The 19,138-nt window shown below is 41.5% G+C and overlaps 1 protein-coding gene and 1 long non-coding RNA gene across 3 annotated transcripts in view; one reads left to right on the forward strand and one right to left on the reverse strand.

The window, feature by feature from the left end:
- Positions 1-8,652, forward strand: part of LOC135094218 (mucin-5AC-like) — a 40,327-nt gene extending 31,675 nt beyond the window's left edge. For both annotated transcript variants that reach the window (XR_010263660.1, XR_010263661.1), the window contains 2 exons: positions 6,067-6,239; positions 7,484-8,652. The gene's annotated coding sequence lies outside the window, so the exon portion shown is untranslated. The remainder of the gene's footprint in view (positions 1-6,066; positions 6,240-7,483) is intronic.
- The window catches only part of LOC135094224 (uncharacterized), a 97,189-nt gene that overhangs the window by 27,824 nt on the left and 50,227 nt on the right, over positions 1-19,138 (reverse strand). The gene's annotated exons all lie outside the window — the stretch shown is intronic.

Here is a 19,138-nt window from a genome sequence, read left to right on the forward strand (position 1 = left end):
AAGTAGGCAGACAAACAAACAGGCAAATAAAAAAAACACGGACATACATACATACATATATACAGACAGACAGACAGACAGGTAGGCAGACAAACAAACAAACAGGCAGATAAACAAACACAGACAGACATACATACAGACATAAACAGACAGGCAGACAGAAAGAAAGAAAGACAGGCAAGCAAAAAGGCAGGCAGGTAAACAAACAGACAGATATCAAACAGACAAACTAACTGACAAACGGATAGACAAACAGACAAACGCACAATAAGATATAGATCACTTGGCAAGGAAGGCAGTGTTGACAGACATACACACAGAAACTACACAGAAAAAGAAATCAAGCCATACAAACTGGTATTGAATATTAAATTTAATACGTGCACCAATTAGGCCAACATCAATTTTACATGAATAACAATTGAAAGGGATTCTGTGGCCATCATGTGTGTGTGTGTGTGTGTGTGTGTGTGTGTGTGTGTGTGTGTGTGTGTGTGTGTGTGTGTGTGTGTGTGTGTGTGTGTGTGTGTGTGCGTGTGTGTGTCCATCTCCACACGCTGTCATGCATAAAAAAATAAAAATAAAAATGAATTCATGTAACTAACACATACATTGATCCACGCATTGCCTCTGTCCCTACGCATTTATCATCTCCTAGGCATTAAATGTGTATGGTACATAAAGTAACTCCCATAAAGGAAAGGGTGAAAAGAGTAACAAATAGTGTCTAGTGTACTGAAAAAAAAAAATGACATGGCAAAGACTGACTCATACACCGGAAAACAGACGATAACTGGCAACTCGTAAAGAAGAAAGGCTAGTAATGGCAATAAATAATAACCCATGTCCGGAAAAGATGAAAAGTCACACCTCAAGTAGCGGAAGAAGAAAGAAGGGCGTGCCTGTGACATCCGCTTACACTGATCAGCTTCCTTCAGCTCCGCCAAGGTAAATATTTATCGACCAAACTGCAAGGAAGGATAAATACAATTAGTTACTCCAAATGTACCTTGCCGATCCCGAGCAGCAGGACTCGAACAGAACCTCAGTGACTGGTGACAAGGCGCATTAACCACTGAGCCACCGAGGAATACCAAGATAACAAGTCAATAAAAAAGGAAAATTTGTGCAATTCAACATCTTGTAGATCTAAGGTTCTCTCCTGCGTTTATGACCAATAATACTTTTGCTCTCTCTCTCTCTCTCTCTCTCTCTCTCTCTCTCTCTCTCTCTCTCTCTCTCTCTCTCTCTCTCTCTCTCTCTCTCTCTCTCTCTCATTTTCTACCTTCCCTCATTTCCATCCTCCTTTTTATCGTTTGCTTCTCCCTCTCATCATCATCATCTTGTTCTTCTCTCCCATCGGCATTTTTTCTCTCACCTCTTCCTTTCATTTCCTTCCCACATCTCAATTTTTTTTTCCACATTTTTTTTTTCATCGTCTCTTCTTTCACTTTCTCTTTAGCTATTCCCATCACGTCCCATTCCTTCTCACCTCTTCCTGTCTTCTTTTCTCAAATCCTCCTTTCCCTCCTTCCATATAACTCCCCTCATCCTTCCTCTCCACTTCTTTTCCCTTACAACCACTCTGGGCTGCTCTCCTCGTCCACTCTCCTCTCGCTTCCTTTGCTCTCTTTTACGTAACTTGCCTCTCTCATACACTCCTACTCATCCAGAACACGCCTCATGCCCCTCACAGAATACCAAACATTACTAGAGAGAGAGAGAGAGAGAGAGAGAGAGAGAGAGAGAGAGAGAGAGAGAGAGAGAGAGAGAGAAGAGAGAGAAAATGTTATTGATGTCAGCCATTATCACTCTCCCCCTTGGTCCCTTCTCCCCTCAGTCATCTGTAGGGGAACCACCTTTATGCCTGTCTGTCTGCCCCCCTATAATGTGTCTGCCTCACCAGCGTCTCGACATTGCAAGGGGAGGATATGGAAGAAGAGGAAGAGGAGGAGGAGGAGGAGGAGGAGGAGGAGAAATGTGGCAGTCATGTAGCTGTGAAAGATGTTATGAGAAAGGGCAACACTCATCCACCATTAAACTTCCGAACTGTTTGGCAACTACGCCGCTTTACGAACTGCTTTATACAACATCGCCTTTCATCGGCAATCTTACCAACACATTTGGCGAAAGCACTACTGTCTGGCGGCGAATTTATAAAGTATTAGTAACCTTTAGCTGCCCAAGCAACATGTGTGTATATTTGCGAAACATCATTAGTGGTTATTTGAAGAGGCTAAGGAGTATGTTAATGAGGTCTGGCGAGGCCTAACACACCGCTGCGATTGAAATGTGGGAGGGGGAGTGATTGTTTTGTACTTTTTGTTGCCTTAGGCCTCTTGCATAAAAAATATATATGTCCAAATACCAGCATCACTTCTAGAACAAGACAGCGAGTACTCAAACATTCTTTCCAGTACCAAAGGCGGTACGAGTATCCGAGTTTCGAAACCAATTGAGTTAAATGCCGCTATGTTAATTCATGCATGAGACACGAGGAATATCAAAGGAGCAACGCCCACCCACTCCAACGCGTCACTCGGCTCGCACAACTCGCTCACCCTCTTCTCAACAAAATAAGCAAGACAGAGTTTCTTGACCCAACTCCCGCCGCCTCTACAAGCACGACCGGCTTTCAACGCTCAACAAACTTTTTGATAGAGGGTAAAGAGAGCACGCCGCTGTTCCACGCCCGGCCTTCCTTTCCATGCTGTGTGGGAGTGAGGGGAGGAGACGTGACTTCTGTGCACGGTCTGTCTAGTTGATGAGGTGCGCGCCTTCCCCGAGGTGTGGTGAGGGTAAGAATTAAAATTAAACACGAAATAACAAGTGTGAGAATGAAATATGAAAGTCGGAATAACTCGGAATTTCATCTGCGTATTTTTTCCTTTGTGCGTGTGTGTGTGTGTGTGTGTGTGTGTGTGTGTGTGTAATAATCGTATCTCCTCCTCCTCCTCCTCCTCCTCCTCCTGCTCCTCCTCCTTACACGTATATTTTCCTTGTTTTTCCCGTTTCCTCCATCCTTGTCGCAGTTTTTCTTCGTTATTGCTGTTCATTAACTCCTGCTTTTTTTTTTTTCTTTTCTGCGTCATGGATTTACTCCTCCCTTTCATCTACTATTTCCTCCACCTCGTCTTCAAATCCATCTATGTTTACTTTGCTAGTCTTTTTTTTTTTTTTTTTTTTACCATATTTTTTTCTCTCCACTTTCGTTTACCTTGTCGTCTCTCCTTTCTTTCTTCAATATTCTCTGTTTTTTATTCATCCTTTATTACAATGACTTCTTAAAAGACACATTTCTTGATTAACTTCTCCATTTGCATATCTGTCTCATCCCTTCCTCTTTTATTGTTCCCTCCGATTCTCTGCATTTTATCTCCTTCTAATCGGAATGTCTTCATATATCTAATTTCTCTCTTCATTCGTTTCCTTTTCCCGTTCTTCCTTCCTCCCTTCCTCGCTGTCTCCCTGTATCTACTTCCCACTTTATTCATTCCTTCCCCTTCCTCTTTCTCCCTCCCTATCTTCTATCCTCCCTTCCTCCCTTTATCTACTTCCCCACTCCATCCCTTTCTTCCTCCCTCCCTCTCTTCTTTCCTCCCTTTCTCACTTCCTCCCTGTATCTACTTCCCCACTTCATCGCTTCCTTCTCTTCCCCTCTATTCCCTCTATTCCCCCTCTTCCTTTCTTCCATCCCTCACTACGTAGTTCCCTATATCTACTAGTATATTTATTCCCGTTTTAGCTCCATTCCTTCCTCCCTTCACTACTTCCATGAATGTGCGTAAGTATTTTTCAACACCACCCATTACATTTTTACTCCCTTCCTCTTCCTTCCTTACTCGCTTCCTAGTTTCAATGCTCCCTTTCTCTCCTTCCTTCCCTTTCTCCCTTACTCCTTCCTTCCCACGCACACTGTAATTAACTTCAGGATGACAAACGCGTGTCCTTCCTTAATGCGCACGTCGTCTGCCTCGCGTCACCTTTGTCTCTGTTTCACGAGATTAATGCACGTATGTACTATGGATAATACGCTAACTGTCTTCCTCCCTCCCTCTGGTGATTCTCTCCCCTTGCCTTGCCTTCCCTTATCCCCTCATGTGGTCTGTTCCTGTTCGTGGCTAAATATAACTCACAGGTTTCGAGTGTTGTGTTGTTGTGCTGCTTTGTGTTGCGTTACTTGTTTGTTTATGTGTGTGTGTGTGTGTGTGTGTGTGTGTGTGTGTGTGTGTGTGTGTGTGTGTGTGTGTGTGTGTGTGTGTGTGTGTGTGTGTGTGTGTGTGTATGATGAGCACTCTCCGTTCTGAGTTTGTGTTTGTGTTTGTGTATGTGAGTGTACTGTGTTTGTTTTATTGCATGTTTGTTTTCTCTCTCTCTCTCTCTCTCTCTCTCTCTCTCTCTCTCTCTCTCTCTCTCTCTCTCTCTCTCTCTCTCTCTCTCTCTTTTCTGTATATAGGTCAAATGTGTGTGTGTGTGTGTGTGTGTGTGTGTGTGTGTGTGTGTGTGTGTGTGTGTGTGTGTGTGTGTGTGTGTGTGTGTGTGTGTGTGTGTGTGTGCGTCTGTGTGTGTGCCCTTTCACATACATATTCTAGGCCATTACCACCACCACCACCATCTGTAATAACACACACAGTCATCACATCTTCCATCCACCACATCCGCCACCTCCACCACCACCACCACTACTACTAAAGATCTCCATTTGCATGTTTTCTTCCTCCCTTCATTCCTTCCTTATTTCATTCATTCCATCATTCATTAACTTTCCTTAGCTCACTCACCTTCTTCACTGCTCCTAATTATCACCCAGCATTAAAGTATTCTCGTCTTTCTTCCTCCTTCAGTGATTAATCTTTCTCGCCACCAGATTTGAAACGCCCTATCAGTTTTTTTTTTTTCTCACTTATACGTATATTTAATTCCCATCATTAATCTCTCTCTCTCTCTCTCTCTCTCTCTCTCTCTCTCTCTCTCTCTCTCTCTCTCTCTCTCTCTCTCTCTCTCCAACGCAACCTTACCTTTCCCTTGTTCTCTTTATTTATAGTCTCATTTTTAACGCCAATTATAAACATCATAACTTTCTTTACCTCTCACTCTTCCGGTATCCACCTTAACATCCCTCCTCCTCCTCCTTCTCCTCTTCTTCCTACCAGTAGCTATTCCTCCTTTCCCCCTAACCAATTCCCAGAAAGCATACACTACTCTACCTCCTCATCATCTACTTTCCACCATTCTTTTTAATTCTCATGAAACACCTCTTGCCTGTTGTCTTGACTCGCTCTCTCCCTCTCCCTGCTACAGGCCTCCCTTTCTAGTTTATTATTAGTAGTAGTAGTAGTAGTAGTAGTAGTAGTAGTAGTAGTAGTAGTAGTAGTAATATTTCCGGTAGTTATTGACAGTCGTCTATGCAAACAACAAAAAAATTATCTAAGAGTTTTATGTTTGCAGTCCTTTAAAATCCTCTAAAATCTCTTGAAATTCTTTGAAATCCTTTGAAATGATAAACACAAAATCCAAAGAGCAATAAACAAAAAAAAAAATCAAATCAATATTCAAACAAAAATGTACATTAAAGAAAAATAAACAGGGAATTTCAAACATAGAAAAATAAGAGAAGATAATGAAAGTAAAAATCAAGGTTTACCCAAAATCAAGGTGATACTCAAACGAAAATGTATGTTAAAGAAAAAAATACAAAGGGTATTTCAACATCTCAGGCATAGATAAATAACAGAAATCAACTTCCACCTAATATGTGCATGCACACACACACACACACACACACACACACACACACACACACACACACACACACACACACACACACACACACACACACACACACACACACACACACACACACACACACACACACACACACACACACACACACACACACACACACACACACACACACACACACACACACACACACACACACACACACAATCAAATCAAAACTCAAACAAAAATTAATTACCTCAAATGAAAACAAAAAAATTACCAAAACATTTCAAGCACTGATAAAATAAGTAAACTAAACTAAATTTCCACACACACACACAGGGACAATTTAACTACGACGTGGACACCTTCAAGTGCGACATGACTCACCACAACGCCAGGCTCTACTTCTACGCCCTCCACTCCCTTCTGCCTTGCGTGCTCATGATGGTGGGCTGCGGCAGCATCATCTGGCAGGTCCACGCCAACAGCAGAGCACTGCACGACGCCGGCATGTGAGTCCCCCGTGGTTTATTAAAAGGAGAGGTTAGGAAAGGATTAAGGATGCTGCTGTAAGACTGTTGTAGCTTTCAAGTGTTCAGTATTAGGATAGGAATGGATGTGAATGTGTGTTCGTGTTGTGTTGTGTTGTATTGTGTTTTCGTGTTATGTTGTGTTGTGTTGTGTTGTGTGTGTGTGTGTGTGTGTGTGTGTGTGTGTGTGTGTGTGTGTGTGTGTGTGTGTGTGTGTGTGTGTGTGTTTTCGACTAAAATTATGTGGTAATGCTGCTAATATGAAAGGAAGGAAGATTAATGGCGTGAGAGAGAGAGAGAGAGAGAGAGAGAGAGAGAGAGAGAGAGAGAGAGAGAGAGAGAGAGAGAGAGAGAGAGAGAGAGAGAAATGAAGAATGAAAGACCACCTGGACAGTGACACAAGCCCTCCCAACAAAACACACACACACACACACACACACACACACACACACACACACACACACACACACAAAAAAAATAAATAAATAAAAATAAAAATAAATAAATAAATAAATAAAAAAAAAAAGAAAGAAAAACAGGGTACGAACAATTGCCGAGAAAAAAATTAGACGGGGAAGATAAAAAGAAAACAAAACAAAACAGAAAAGAAAACACACACACACACACACACACACACACACACACACACACAACCTCTAAAAAAAAAAAAAGTAATATAGAAAAAGGACACGACAGGGAGCCACAAGAGGGACAGGAGGACATTACGAGAAAAGACTCGGTGATACGGAGAATTGCCAGAGTGAGGAAAAGGAGTGAGACGGAATTCGAGTTAATGGAGCAGAAAATATCACTGAATACAAGATGTGTGTGTGTGTGTGTGTGTGTGTGTGTGTGTGTGTCGGGGGAGGGGGTAAGTATTATACGGAAGAAAGAATATAAAGAAAGAATAAAAAAGAAAATAAAGAGTCTTTGCCATGAAAGTCAATGTCTGTCTGGTGATCAACAAAGGTTCCTCTGTGATGAGTAAACATCTGGTGATCTTCAGAACGTTGATTGGGTGAGCAGAGAGAGAGAGAGAGAGAGAGAGAGAGAGAGAGAGAGAGAGAGAGAGAGAGAGAGAGGTATAGTGTTTATATACATAATATTTTTTTTATCATGTGTATTTATTCACAGAGTTATTAAAGCACACACCTCCACACACACACACACACACACACACACACACACACACACACACACACACACACACACACACTCATCCACAGGTCCCAAGACATGGTGGCGAGGCGGGACAGGAATCTAGCTCGCTCAACAGTCCTGATCCTCGCCCTGCTGCTCCTCTTCCTCGCCTGCGTCCTGCCTGTCTGCGCCTACAACCTCTACACACTGCTCTCCCTGACCCCGAGCGTGCACCTCAACGTGGCCATCTACATGCTCTACTGGGTGCAATACGGCGTCAACTTCTGCGTGTACGCCGCTGTCAACCCAAAGTTTCGCCGGGCGTATAGGGAGCTTTTCTCAAGGTCTGGAATGGCAGGTGGGGGCGGCGATAGTGGCGAGGAGGGAGGAGGAACAGGAGGCACAAGCAGGTCATCCGGGAAAGCATACAAGCCATCAGTGGCTAAATTAATGCTAGCCAAGCCTCACCTTCGCGTAGCGACATCCGTGGCGTTACCTGTAGAGGAGGAGGAGGAGGAAGAGGAGGAGGAGGAGGAGGAGGAGGAGGAGGAGGAAGAGGAAGAGGTAGTGGAGGAGTCAAGAACGAAGCATGTTATAAGAGAGTGCCCCCTTCCCCTCCTCCTGCCCATGCTTCTCCGCCTGCCGAAGGGGAGACGGAGTTGCAGGTACCTTCGCTCCTGCAGCTACCACGGCACTCACACCGCATCGCTGGCAGCTTCCACCGCAAAGGAACGCAAAATACCTACCCCTGTCATGTCCTCCACCCACACACACCCATACTCCTCCACTCCATTCTCTCACTACTGACTGGGTGATTCTCTCTCTCTCTCTCTCTCTCTCTCTCTCTCTCTCTCTCTCTCTCTCTCTCTCTCTCTCTCTCTCTCTCTCTCTCTCTCTCTCTCTCTCTCTCTCTCTCTCTCGTTTATCTTAATGTCATATGTGTGCGTGTGGTGAGGGAAGGAATGAGAGAGTAGAAGAGCGAGGGATGCAATGACTATAAGGAATGCATGATGGCAAAGAATGGGAAAAGAGTACATGAATAGAGAAAAATCTGGAAGGCGAAGGAAGCAGAGGCAAAAAGCATGAATGGAAGTGAAGAAAAATGAATTACAGTTGAAAATGGGAAGTAATGAGAGGTGGAAGAGGAGAGAAAGAGAAGCAATTGTGAACAAGTGAGACAGGTCAGGACATTAATCGTACAAAGAGAGAGAGAGAGAGAGAGAGAGAGAGAGAGAGAGAGAGAGAGAGAGAGAGAGAGAGAGAGAGAGAGAAAGAAATCATGTACCTGAATCACAAATATACACGTAAACACACACACACACACACACACACACACACACACACACACACACACACACACCACTGCAGTATTGTTGTAGACAGAGAGAGAGAGAGAGAGAGAGAGAGAGAGAGAGAGAGAGAGAGAGAGAGAGAGAGAGAGAGAGAGAGAGAGAGAGAGAGTACATGTAGGCGTATCACCGTGGTGTTTGTGTGCCGCCAGTGTTCAGGAGGACATATCGCTCCCCGTGACTCGCTGTGACCTCAAGGTGTGCTACCGGTGTATTCAGGTATTAAAGATATTATTGATACCTCTTATTGTGTTCTTTTATCTATCTCCCCGGCGCCAGTGTTCTTCCCCACCCCCTCTGCTAACTTTATCCTCGCCACCACTACTGCCACCATCATTACCACTGTCTTATTCAGGTATCAACAATGATATTACTGATACTTACTGTATTTTTATCCTCCCCGCACAAGCCAACATCACCCTCACTACCACTACTGTCACTATCTTAGATCACCATCATTGCTACTGATACTTCTTATTGTGTTCGTTTTTACTCCTCCACCGCCAACATTACCCTCATCACCATTATTGTCACCGTCATTACCATCTCATTATTATTATTATTATTTTCTTTTTTTTACCTACTGATACGCATGTACGAATTAAAAACATGAAACCTTAAAAACTCTAAACTTTTAAATCACCACCACCACAACCACCATCACCACCACCACCATCATCACCACTATAACCACCACCACCGATGCCACCATCACAAATAAGCCTTCCATCTCTGATACTTAAGCTACTTTATTAGAAAACAAAATATTAGATTGTAATCCTTTCCACCACCGTCACCGACACCTCCACCACAACCCGGAGCAGTGCCCAAGTCATCACCACAAGGTTAAGTATGGTTCTACAATTATCTATACTTAATAAGAGTGAACGATCTTTTTAACGTTTTGTCTGGCTGTCTGTCTGTCTGTCTGTCTGTCTGTCTCGCTGGCTGGCTGGCTGGCTGGCTGGCTGGCTGGCCCACTAATCCCAACAAAAAGGTCTAGTTTTAGGATAAAGCTAATACCATTCAACACTGAATGCCCGATAATCCTTAGTGAAAAACTGTGATTTCAAGGATTCTGACTCCATTGAAAGTTATTTCCTTGGCCATGTCCTTTTTTGATGCAGAGACAGAGAGAGAGAGAGAGAGAGAGAGAGAGAGAGAGAGAGAGAGAGAGAGAGAGAGAGAGAGAGAGAGAGAGAGAGAGAGAAAGGTCATCAGGACAACAACAAAGACTATTAATTATGCTTAATTGCGCTCCACTTAAGTGCAAAAGTTGTAGTTTACCCGTAGTTTACACAAAGCATATATCACAGTATGCTCAGTCACACACACACACACACACACACACACACACACACACACACACACACAAACACTTGTGCAAAAAGGATAGTAAATTTCTGGCTGGTGAAATTTTGTCAATTCATTTTCGTCCATTTTTTAAAGTTATGAGCAAAATTATTAATGACAGCCAATATTTGCGTTACGAGGAGAGGAGAGGGAGGATGAAGCGGCAGGGAGAGGAAATGGAGTGATAGAGGAAAGGGGAGGGGAACTTAACACTGTGGGGGGCTGAAGTAGGTGGTGGTGGTGGTGGCGTACAGGCCGGGTGCTGCGGAGGGAGGTGTGAAGGCATTTAAGGTCATATTACAATTACCACGTCAGCTGCATTAACCTCAAGCAATTCTCTCTCTCTCTCTCTCTCTCTCTCTCTCTCTCTCTCTCTCTCTCTCTCTCTCTCTCTCTCTCTCTCTCTCTCTCTTGCCCGAACTTACTAAGACCTTCATAACACAGATTAACAAAGTAGCCTCCCCTCCTCCTTCCATCTTCCTCCCCTCCCTCCTCCCACAGCACTCCAGCAGACGCAGTGTACAGCTGGTAGGTACACGACATTTCACCTTCCCATAAGTCACTTTCCTTGACTTTCCATTACTTTCTTCCATTCCTTTCCCAGAAAATCACATTCTTTCCCTTCCCTTTATTTTTCTTTCTTATGAAGTAAATCAATCTTCCTCTCTTATTATGATTCCCTTCCTTGCCGCCTTTTTTTCCTTCCTTTCTTCCTTCCTTCCCTGTCTTTACCTTTCCTTTTCACAGCTCAGCCCTTTTCTCTTATCCTTTTTCTCTTATCTCCATACCTTCGGCCTATCCTTCGTTTTAGCTTTTATCTCTCTTCCCCTGTCAAAGCCTGGCTTCGTCTCCTCCTCCTCCTCCTCCTCCTCCTCCTCTTCCTTCTCCTACTCCTCTTCCCCAATAAGCGTCATGACGTATTACTTAGAAACGCTTCTTTATGAATGAAGTCTTTGTTCTTGAGATCCGGGGCTCTCTCTCTCTCTCTCTCTCTCTCTCTCTCTCTCTCTCTCTCTCTCTCTCTCTCTCTCTCTCTCTCTCTCTCTCTCTCTCTCTCTCTCTCTCTCTCTCTCAGAATAGTGATACTGTATTGAATAACCGAATAAATGTGTGTATATATATATATATATATATATGTCACGCATAATGTGGATAATTGCCTAATGTGAACATTAGGCAGTGAAATTGCCTAATCTTCATATTAGGCAATTTGTTTGCACGATGTTGACAATAGGCAACTTACTTGCTTAATGTCCACTTTAGGCATGATTTTCAAATTAGGCAAGGGTATTTTGCCTAATGTGAATTGAATGACAAACCAGTGTCTACAGTTTTGTTCGAATGTTGTTCGAAACTTTGGGTCTGTTATAGTTAGGTTAGGTTAGGTTAGGTTAGGTTAGGTTAGGTTAGGTTAGGTTAGGTTAGGTTAGGTTAGGTTAGGTTAGGTTAGGTTAGGTTAGGTTAGGTTATTATTAGAACAAAATTTACACCAGCTGACCTAAGTGGGATCAAACAGACCCTTATAAAGTCTGAAGAGGTTCCTGATATCTGCCTATCGATGAGAACAGCAACAGCAAGAGCCACTGGTGGGCAAGGTTATACAAAGTGTCAATGTACTACTCAATGTACATCAGGAAGGTGCAGCTGCCTAAGAAAAGAAATTAAATGCAACTCGCGCTGTCACCCAGGCAGATCATGCAAAAATTTGTGATTGGACTCAACTGAACCCTGAGATCGATTGACCTATTTTACTTATACTAATATTGCATTAATTAATTATGTTTTCCTTATTCACATTGGGCAAAATTGAGCTGCATAATTTGAACAATAGGCATTTTTTGCCTAATGTTAACAATTTGTAAACTTTACGCAACCTACTTGCTTGATGTACACATTAGGCAATTTTCTGCCTAATGTTCACATTAGGCAATTGTCCACATTATGCGTAACATATATATATATATATATATATATATATATATATATATATATATATATATATATATATATATATATATATATATATATATATATATATATATATATATATATATATATATATATATATTCTACAACATAGAAACCAAAGAAAAAAAATATTATTTTGCCTTTTCATCTCTGGATGACGGCGACTACAGTTGCCTTAAACTATTTCTGATAGACGATCTCCCCCAAACCAAATCCACTGTAGCCCTCTGGGCTACAGTGTGTACACACACACACACACACACACACACACACATACACGGAGAAAGGATAAACTCAGTTTTGAGTCTTCTGAGTCAAGGAGGTTTAATAAACCTCCTTATTCTGTGGTTCGTTTGGACGCCATACTCGCGGCTAGATTAAGTTCAACATGTTATTGCATCAAATAACAAGTGTGACACAAGTATGACACAATGTAAGGCAACACATTTTTCCCCATTATATACTCGTATAGACGAGAAAGTATCGGCGTCAAGCTTTCAGTTTGAACCGCAGTTTTCTCATTAGTACTTTTTATTCAAATGCCACAGACATTATAATTTTGAATTTTCATTGGTGGTTTCCATTGCAGTTGCAAAAGTTTTGTTAAACTGTCGCTATAATATGAAAATGTTCTTGCATTCACTAATTCTTCATTTTGCAGCCTGGTGTAAGATAAAACGCTGTAATGTTTGTCGAAATGGGTCCTGTTTAACGCTCTCCTTATACTCGTACAAAGAATCTTCATTTCCTTTTCTTCTCTTTTACGAGTATAGTGCGTCCATTATCAGTGTGCACCTTTACTTTCATTCAGTCGTCGCCTATATACGTAAGAACATACGAAGACACGTGCGAGCTTCGCCACTTGAGAATATTGAGTTCAGATTCAAAAACTAGATCCTGCATGTCTAATAACGTGATATTATTTATTTATGAGTATCTATAAACCAATGACTGCGATTTTTTCCTTGCAATCTATGAAGTTCAATGTTTGCAGAAAATATGCAACACTACTATACCATCATCACTGTCATTACGTATTAGAATCTCTGGAGAGGCCTTCACCTTGCTTCGTGACAAGTAAAGTGGTAGGGCAGCTTTTTTTTTTTTTTTTTTTTCAAAGCGAAGCAAAGATAAAGACAAGGCATGCGTTTCTTCCTTTTATCCAGTGAGTGTAACCCACCACTCGTTCATCATTGTCTGTACACGAGCATGGAGAACGGCGCACAAACACTGCACAGAACTTCTTGCGATTGATGGACGGCAGGATTACGATCGAGTGAAGCAGTTGAAATATGTATATATGTATTGTGTATAAGAGAGAGAGAGAGAGAGAGAGAGAGAGAGAGAGAGAGAGAGAGAGAGAGAGAGAGAGAGAGAGAGAGAGAGAGAGAGAGAGAGAGAGAGAGAGAGAGAGAGAGAGAGAGAGAGAATAATTCAGATTCAGTACTTTTATTGACAATGCATATAAGCATATAGCAATGTGAAAAAGACATCAGCCAAGAGTCAGTCTTATCACCTAGAAGTTGATATATACATTATAAGGGGAACTGGGCAAACATAATGGAAACAGATCAAGATGTGTAAACGTTAGCTACTTACGGGATAACGTCACAGAACCCTGGGTATACCCGTGGTGTTGCTCGGAGAATGTTAGTAAAATGTATAGCAAGGTCTGCAAAGTTAGGGAAGGGCACAGGACACTTCATGCGCAGATCATGACACTAATATCGTCCCTCAAGTAGTGTTCCAGGATGTGTTAGACCCTCGTCACGTCTCCGAGGTGGCGAGTCGCAGCTCCCAGCTATAGGGGAAACCCAAACGGATTCTGAACGCCACCACGTTACCCCTACCTCGCTCCGATATGGTGCGTCCAGCCGATACATCCTGCTTGAACCTGGGCCAGCCAACGCGCGCTGTGGTGGTCACATTGATGGACTCCTCTCGTCCACTGTATCTGCCTCTCATCAGCGCTTTTTTATCTTCCGCCTGAGCTGTCTCATTATCCTGGGGATGTGAAGGTTCACCACTAGCTCATGAGCTCCTTGCTTGGCCAAAGCGTCACCCTTGTATTGAATGCTATGCCACCGTGGGATGGGATCCAGTTGAGAGAGAGATAGAGAGAGAGAGAGAGAGAGAGAGAGAGAGAGAGAGAGAGAGAGAGAGAGAGAGAGAGAGAGAGAGAGAGAGAGAGAGAGAGAGAGAGTGTGTGTGTGTGTGTGTGTGTGTGCGTGTGTGCCGTTTTCCTTATAGGATTCTAAAGGTTTATGGGGAACAGCAACATTTTTCAGTTCAGTTTAGCTGTTCCTGTTTCCGTCTTGCTCTGCCGTGTAATAACTTTCCATCATCAAAACGAATTGGAAGTTGTGTGAAAAGACTGTCCTCTCCGAATAAAGAAGTCTTATTCACAAACATTTAACTCTCTCTCTCTCTCTCTCTCTCTCTCTCTCTCTCTCTCTCTCTCTCTCTCTCTCTCTCTCTCTCTCTCTCTCTCATAACCGTGACAAGTGAAGGGAATGATAAATACTTAATGCTTCCATAACCGTAAGCCACCAACCACCACATCAAATAATATTATATAATTTTATTTATTTCTGTATTTATGAATACAAGTGTCTTGTCTGGGCCACCCTGTTTGGGATTGCCAGTCTGGTATATAATTATTCTTTTTTTTTTTTCCATCCCGAATAGCAAAAAATTATTGGCAAAGTGTCTTTTGCAATCTTATTTCTCTGATCTAACACACACACACACACACACACACACACTAAGACCATGTCATTCGGGCAGGACCATGAATTTCATAACCAGATAATTTTCTACCCACAGTTTATATTTCTTTAAAGGTTATTCTTGCGATTTACTTTGTACCTGATTTGTGTTTAATCTCACTGTGTACGTCCTCTTTCTTGCCAGGGGCAAAAAAAAAAATAATTAAAAATAAAAATAATTAAATAAAAACAGGCCCAATGAGCTTCATATGTAGTATGTATGTACTGTATGTAAGGAGAGAGAGAGAGAGAGAGAGAGAGAGAGAGAGAGAGAGAGAGAGAGAGAGAGAGAGAGAGAGAGAGAGAGAGTGTGTGTGTGTGTGTGTGTGTGTGTGTGTGTGTGTGTGTGTGTGTGTGTGTGTGTGCCGTTTTCCTTGTAGAACTCTGAAGGTTTAGGGGGACTGCAACATTTTTCAGATCAGTTTAGTTGTTTATGTGTTCGTCTTGCTCTGCCAGTTAATAAATTGGTGTGGTTCCCTCAGTACAGACAAGGTTACTGATTCTCATGGGAGGAATTAAAGACCCATTGTTTGTGCGCCTACGGTGTAATCTCCACCAACATGGCTAGGCCAGCAGTTTTTGCCGGCAATTACGTTATCAAGCAAGAATAGCTGTAAAAGGTAGTTTATCATGTTTGTTTGGCTAGAATACATAAAGCAAATTATGATCACACACACACACACACACACACACACACACACACACACACACACACACACACACTATACCTTTATCATACATACATATGTGCGTACACACATACATATGCACATAGTAAATACACATACATTTCAGATCTGTTTGACTTGATGCTAGTCCAGTTATCCATTTACAGTAAGAATCCGGTGCCTAACGTAAATTTGGTGCGAAAGAAATTATGTATTTTTTACCACGCTCGTGTCCAGACACTACTGATGAACGAGCGCTGGGTACGCTTACTGGATAAAATTAAAGAAACGTTTTGTTAAGAGAAAAGAAGAGCCCCACAACTTTATTTGCCACGACACAGGAAAGTTCCCCTAAAGCAACAGGAACCATTTTGACAAACATTACAGCGTCTTATCTTGTAGCAGGTTGTAGATGTAATTATTAGTGTTTTCAAGAGCATTTTCATAATATGGCTATAGTTTAACAAAGAGACTGGAACTACAATGGGAAATCACGGATGAGAACTTAATAGCTGATACCTAATCTACTTGAATTACTTTCCTTTTTAATACCAGGCTCCCCTCATTCCAACCCATACAGTCAATTCTAACAGTATTTGAAGGACACATGGTAAGACGTGATGCTAGCAGCTTGTAGGCACTCAAAAATGTTTTTTTTTTTTTTTGATAAAACAAAAAAAAGTAACAATTACAGTATATATTAATTACAACACAACCTATAATGAGCAGCATAATATATACAACTTTTTGCTAAATAGCTGATCTATCTTTAATTGTAACATGTAGTTGTATTATTTTTTTAAATAAATTTTTTTTTTTTTTACAAATTAAGTTAATAAATATGTTTATCATAAAATATTTTATAGATTTTGGTTAAAACACATGATTAACACTACTTTACACAGTTGTTTTTGCCCAACTGCGTAATGGCTGGCAAAAAAAAAAAAAAAAATGCTCGGCTAGCCACGTTTGCAATTTACACCGTAATCACGCATTCATGGACTCTTAAATTCCTCCCATGAGAATTATTAACCTTGTTTGTACTGAGGCAATCAGACCTAAGTTATTACATGGCAGAGCAATACAGAAAGATGAACAGCTAAACTGATCTGAAAAATGTTGCGGTCCCCCCTAAATCCAAGAGTCCTTCAAGGAAAACGGTGCACACGCGCGCGCATACACACACACACACACACACACACACACACACAGTACAAGGGGACACAGTAAGAAGCTGAAGAAAGTTAACTGTAGAAGAGACATCAAGAAGTATAGTTTTCCTCATAGAAGTGTGAACAAATGGAATGAACTCAGTGAAGACGTTGCTAATGCCGTAACTGTCCATGCTTTTAAGACCAAACTGGATAGATATAGAGACGGGATACTATGAGATTATTCCCTTCCCGTAAACCAGAAATAGGTAAATACATACACTGGTTGAACGTCACAGCAGCCGGCGGAAAGATGGGGCAGCTGCCGTCACATTCGGTTATGCTTGATAAAATAAAGATGGGTGGAGACAATTCAAATTTTTCACACACACACACACACACACAGGTCAGGTCAGAAGTCTTTGGACGGACCTCTTAACAGTGTTCACCTAGCAGTGTTCAGGTACCTGGTGTAAGTCGAAGGTTGTGACCCGCTGTTAAGTGGGAAAAACAAACTCTGAAAAGAAAAATACACACAGGATGGCTTGACAGTCCCAGCTATCTAGTACTGTAAGTTTACCGGCGCCATCTGGCAGCCACAGTACGAATTGTAAAATAATTCCTTACGGTTAAATGTATAATTAAGATGTAGTGTGTATTTTAGTATATGAGTACGTAATAGGTGGAGTTTCACTTGTAAGACTGCAAAATTAATAAAACAAATATTATTATTATTATTGTTATTATTATCATTATTATTATTATTATTACTATTATTTACACACACACACACACACACACACACACACACACACACACAGAAAACGAGATATGGAACGTACACTAAAAAAAAAAAAAAAAAAGCCATTTCTTCCAACTATTCTCTTGTGCACCTTCACTGAAATTACAAATGAAGAAATAACACATGTTCAAATACCCCTCAACGTCTGCAGTTCGTTAAGAAACATTTCCGTTGTGACCTCAATTTTTTTTTTTTTTTCATCGCACCTGAGTCACTCAATTTTGCAGCCTGCTCCTGCCAAATATTTATCATTACTTTATGAAATTTCCATCAACAAAACGAAATGGAAATTGAGTGGCAAGACTGTCCTCTCGGAATAAAGCAGTCTTATTCACAAACATGTAACCCTGTGAATAAATTTCTCTCTCTCTCTCTCTCTCTCTCTCTCTCTCTCTCTCTCTCTCTCTCTCTCTCTCTCTCTCTCTCTCTCTCTCTCTCTCTCTTATAACCGTGATAAGTGAACGGAATGATAAATTCATACTTGCGTAACCATAAACCATCAACCACAGCAACAAATACAATTACATGATTTTATTTATTTGTTTTTATTACTTACGAATACAAATGCCTTGTCTGTGGCACCCCGTGTGGGATTGCCGGCCTGCTAAATAGTTACTTTTTTTTTCCCCCCCATCCGGATCAACAAAAAATAAAATCATACCGCAATATTTACCGCAATTTTTCTGGGGACAAAGTGTCTTATGCAGTCTTATTTCTCTGATCTAACACACACACAAAAAAAAACGACCATGTCATTTGGCCAGAAACTAGAAACCATTAATTTCCAAAGCAGGTAATTTTCTAACCATAGTTTATATTACTTGAAAGGTTATTCTTGCTGTTTGTTTTGTACTTGATTTGTCTGTTTAACCCCACTGTGTGAGTTTTTTTTTTTTTTTTTTTCAACATTGTTACGCCACGTAACGGGTAGCGCTCTTGACTGGGAGGCGGAAGGTCCCATGTTCGATCCCCCAGTAGGTGTTTGTTATAAGAACATAAGAACATAAGAAATAAGGGGAGCTGCAAGAAGCGACCAGGCTTACACGTGGCAGTCCCTGTATGAAACACTCCTACCTATTTCCATCTGTTATCCCCATCCATAAACTTGTCTAATCTTCTCTTAAAGCTCTCTAGTGTCCTGGCACTAACTACATGACTACTGAGTCCGTTCCACTCATCTACCACTCTATTTGAGAACCAATTTTTTCCTGTCTCCTTCCTAAACCTAAATTTTTCAAGCTTGAACCCGTTATTTCTTGTTCTACCTTGGTTGCTGATCCTAAGAATTTTGCTTACATCTCCCTTGTTATAACCCTTATACCACTTAAAGACTTCTATCAGGTCCCCTCTTAACCTACGTCTCTCTAGAGAATGTAAATTTAACCGCTTCAACCTCGCTTCGTAAGGAATACTCCTCATCCCCTGAATCCTTTTAGTCATTCTCCTCTGTACTGATTCTAATAGACCTATATCTTTCCTGTAATGTGGGGACCAGAACTGCACAGCGTAGTCTAGATGAGGTCTGACCAGCGCCAAGTATAACTTTAATATTACTTCCGGCCTTCTACTTTTAACACTCCTAAAAATGAATCCTAGTACCCTATTTGCCTTGTTTCTGGCTTCTATGCATTGTTTCCCCAGACGGAGTTCAGAGCTAACTATAACTCCTAAATCTTTCTCGT

The sequence above is a fragment of the Scylla paramamosain genome, chromosome 3 (assembly GCF_035594125.1).
Source record: "Scylla paramamosain isolate STU-SP2022 chromosome 3, ASM3559412v1, whole genome shotgun sequence".
In the NCBI taxonomy this organism is placed as follows: domain Eukaryota; kingdom Metazoa; phylum Arthropoda; class Malacostraca; order Decapoda; family Portunidae; genus Scylla; species Scylla paramamosain.